This window comes from Petaurus breviceps, unplaced genomic scaffold, assembly GCF_028583685.1.
Source record: "Petaurus breviceps papuanus isolate PSGF00001 unplaced genomic scaffold, PetGlider_PUasm1.0 90825, whole genome shotgun sequence".
Taxonomy (NCBI): Eukaryota; Metazoa; Chordata; class Mammalia; order Diprotodontia; family Petauridae; genus Petaurus; species Petaurus breviceps.
This window is the reverse complement of record NW_027187353.1, coordinates 775,286-779,634: the sequence shown is the minus strand read 5'-3', so window position 1 is coordinate 779,634 and position 4,349 is coordinate 775,286. Positions and strand designations below refer to the sequence as shown.

Sequence of the window (4,349 nt, the reverse complement as noted above, 5' to 3'; positions counted from 1 at the left end):
ACACACACACACACACACACACACACACACACACACACACACACACATTTTTTAGCTTGGTCTACAGATTGAAGAAGTCGAACACCCCACAGTACAAGAATTGGGAAGCAGGGCAATCACAGTCTATACAGGTCACTTGGATTAGGGGACTCAGATATGGGCTGTGGTTCTCTTCCCCATCCCACCCACTTTTATTACCTATACTACCCTAAAAAACTTGAAATCTCTCCAAACCTCAATTTTCTCATCACATAATCTCCACCCATTAAAAATGCAAGAGAATTTAGAGACTGTCCCATTTTACAGCTAAGGAAAAAGACCTAGAAAGGGGAAATTACTTACCCAAGGTCATAAAGATAAGAGGTGGCAGAAGCCAGACTGGAGGAGAATCCCACTTCCCTAATTCCCACCCAGACCTTTGCTCAGGAATAATAATTCTTCTACTACCTACCTCACAGGGTTTTTTAATGAGGACCAAATGAAATACTGTATGCAAAGGGCACTGCCACCCTAGAGCACTATATAAATGTAAGCTATTCTTGTTTCATAGAGTGTATTGTCTACATCTCACCTCTCCCCACTCTGCTCCCAACCCACCCGGCCCCAGTGTTTGAGGAGGAGAATGCTTCTTCCTAGTTCTTGCCCTGACCCAGATCTGAGGCCAGCAATGCCCACTGGGAGAAAGGCTCTGCACAGGACCGCCAGGCAACCATCTTGATTTCTCTGGTTCCCATGTTTGCCCCTCCTCTCTCCACCCCTAGATCTGGTTTGACTCCCCAAACTCGAACAAAGTGGCTTGCCAGACTGAGGCCCTGGGAATTAGTGCACGGGACATAAGCTGCCTAAACAGGGAGGGGCCGAGTCAGTCTGGATAGTTAATGCTCATTGACTGAAAATTGCAGAGTGCAGTTCGTGTCCCACGGGAATGGGGCTCAGAAGGCTGGGTAGCCAAACGGCCAGACACTGACCTGAGTGGTTAAAGATCTGAAACCCGCTATTGACTTCCTGTGGGACCCTGGACAGCCCCTATCCCCCACAACGTCAGAGCCCCAGCTCAGGAAGGTCTCTCCCCCACCCCCACCCCCATTCTCACGAACAATGACTTTAAAGTACTTTGAATCTGTTAAAAGAAAGGTGTTGGCAGCCAACCCAGGCCCCTTCCCTAGAGTAAGCTTGGAGTAGTTCCTTACCTCCCCCCTTCTTCCTGGAGAGCCAACTCCGTATCCCACAATTCTCGAGAGAATACCCCAGAGGTCATTCAGAAATTCCCCCCCCACCTGGCCCCAAAAAGCAAAGCCACACCCTTCAGGCTTGGTCAGGAAGAGTAATACTTCAAGGCAGATGCTAGAAGGAGAATGTCTAGACATGTCCCCAAATCTGTGTGCTCTAGGCTAGGAAGGAGGCTGGGAGAGAGCATATGGAATTTTCTGGGTATATCAAAGGTTTTCTGCCCAGGAGACAAAGAGATCTATCAACAAGCATTTAATAAGACACGTGATCTTGGCCTGGAATATGAAACAGTCCTTGCTCCCAAGGAGCTTACATTCTATAGAGAAACTTGTAGTATATGCTAAAGCAAATACAAAGTAATTTTTCTTTTGAGGGGAGTAGGAAGGGCAGCTAGGGAAATCTCTAGTTTCCTTCCAGACAGTTTCAGCTCCACATTCTTCCCGAACCTCTGATCTCCCCCAGCTGCTATCTCCTCCTGCACCCTCCAAATCTCCTTGTTTCAATTTTAGTACATGTATTAACGATGATAATGATGTTATGAATTTATATAGGACTTTAATGTCTGCAAAGCACTTAATACAGGTCATCTCTTTTGACCCTCAAAATAATCCTTTGAGAGAGATGCTATTATTATTCTCATTTTAAAGATGAGGAAACAAACAGAAATAGCAGTGGAGTGACTTGGCCAGGGTCACACAGCTAGTAAGTGTCTGAGGCTGGACTTGAACCCAGGGTTTTCAGACTCCACCAGGTCACCTATCTGTGTATATGGCCCCAGTTAGAATCAGTGGGCAGGGAGAGTTTTGCTTTGGTCTGGATGCTGGGCACCTAGAAGGCACTTACTTAGTAAATTTTTGTTTGACTGACCTATAAAGGTCTCAATTTAGGAGGTGGCATTTGGTCTACAGAATTCAAGACCCATTTATTAAAGTACCTCTGGGGAACAAGTCGATGGGGATAACTCCAAAAAAGGAAATTGCCCCAGACCTCAAAGAGTTTACATTTTGGAGGGGGTGGAGGTGGGGCTGGGGAAAAGGTGCAGAAACATAAAAGAACAAAAACAAAGAAATAGTCTGTGGGAAGATCTAAACAATGGGGAAAGGAATCTGAAAAGGTGGGTAACGGGGACCACCCAGATCCCCCCCCCCCCCCCGGGCGATCTGATGTAATCCTAGGAAGGATTGCATCTTGCCCCTCTTGTCCCACTACCCTGCTTTGACCGTTGTGTCAGGCAGCTATATTAGAGATTTCTCTCTGCAGAGCTGAGCAAGGGGAGCGGGAGAGCCTGGCAGTGTCCACCAAGCTGGACCTCTGCCCCAGGAGGAATGGAATCCTCCCCCACATGGTGAAATCCACCCCTTGTATTGCACTGCTGGCCTGGAGCTGTCTTCCCTTCTCCTGGTCATGAGACCAAAGTGCCCCACTAAGGCCTACTCTAAAGGTTATTTTCAGCTCCCCAATACTTGTTGATGTGAGGCCCCATCCATGGGCATCCTCCACAAAGAATCTTACAGAACAGGCCGTGGTTTGTCTCTTTCAATGGCCGCCCCTTCTAAAAAATGACCCACTTCCACATTTTGGGATAGAGTAGGAGCTCTCATTTATTTTTCAGCCCCTCAAATCAATAAATACTGATGTAGCTCTTACTGTGTTCAGCAAGATGCCTAGCTAAGTGCTGAGCATATAAAATTGTGGTGTTGTTTTCTAAAAAGATAATATTCCTGCCTTCAAGGGGCTTACAGTCTAATGGGGGAGGGGGCATGAAAATTAAGATATACCTGACAAAGAGTAGTAGTAAGTACATAATTACTGGTTCATGTGAAATAGAATGGAATATGGGGAAAGTGTTACGAAAAAAGTTGAGAAACAAGAGGTAATTTTTCAGCTGAGAAGCAGAAACCGCTTCCAGGATTCTCCGTCAGTCCCTTTGACTTGACTCATTTTCTCTTCCTTTCTCCCTCTTCCTTGGAGTACTACTACTGACATTTTTATCTCTCTGATGACGAGTTACTCAGCACCATGAGATGAGTGGCATACAACCACAGGCACCCCCAATTCCTCATCTCCAACACCATCTGTCCCCATTCTTTCCTCCCCTCCTCCCCATGCTAGGCACCATGGCCTTGCTGAAAATTGAACCATCTGCTTGCCCCCTGTTCTTTTCTCCAGGCCAAAACTAGATCCTTACTCTGCTTTTTGAAGATTTCCCAGACTGTGGAGAGAACTGGGTAGAAACAAGGAGTGGGGTAGAGGAGGGTGAGGAGGAGGAATTGGGGAGGGGCAGAGATCTAGGCCCCTGGGGATAGCAATCCCATGGTCATCACCAAGTGTCATTTAGAAGAAGCTGGTTCTTAGGGAGGGAGGTCAAGTGAAATGCCTCAGTTTCCCCAATTGAGGAAACATCGGGGCTGGCCTAAGTAGGGCTTTTCTTCTGGCTCTAGGAGTATTCTTTGCAGGGTAGCTTGGGTAGACACCCTAAGCTTTTAAGATTCTTTTAGGGAAGGGGAGTTGCCAGGAGCAGCAGAGGCCTGAGTCCCTGGAAACTGCTTAGTGGCCTGGCATCCTGCCCACCTGCCTGCCAGCTTTGGGGAGGTCATCTAATCTTGTTAGTTCCCCTCCCCGGGTGTGTGAACTGTCTGATGCAAATCCTGCTCCTGCTGCCATCAGGGTCCTTATGCCCCGATTAAGTCTTAAAATAAATAAAGGTCACGTCCCTCCTAACCACCTCCCATCTGAATCGGCCCCAGCCTTCCTGATAGCGTGTCAGCACCACCCTCCTCCAGTGTTAACTGCCGTCAACCCAGATTTCCTGCAGACCAGTCTGTCTGATGAAACCTTTCGGTCCCATTGCAGCCAGTGGGGGTTTTCCCCTCGATCTAAGTCCCAGGTCATGACGCAATGGTCTGAGTCTTACACAAAGCCAAGGCTGGCCGCGAGAGGGTCGGCGCTAGGACCCAACCGAGGCTCCTGGCCCTGCTGGCTAGCAGCTGGCCTGGGCACCGTTTGCCCAGATCCGGCTAGAAGCCTGCAGAAGCCTGCCTCGTCTGTCTGTCTGTCTCCAGGCTTTCTCATTAGGGGACCAAGTGACCGTGTCCCTAAGCATAAAGAGGCGTCCTGAG

At 48.3% G+C, this 4,349-nt stretch overlaps 1 long non-coding RNA gene across 1 annotated transcript in view; it reads right to left on the bottom strand.

Annotated features, from left to right (window-relative positions):
• LOC138148435 (uncharacterized) overlaps positions 1-1,284 on the bottom strand; it is a 36,838-nt gene extending 35,554 nt beyond the window's left edge. The window contains exon 1 of the long non-coding RNA XR_011165064.1: positions 1,191-1,284. This is a non-coding gene — a long non-coding RNA (uncharacterized lncRNA). The remainder of the gene's footprint in view (positions 1-1,190) is intronic.
• Positions 1,285-4,349: the final 3,065 nt, after the last annotated feature.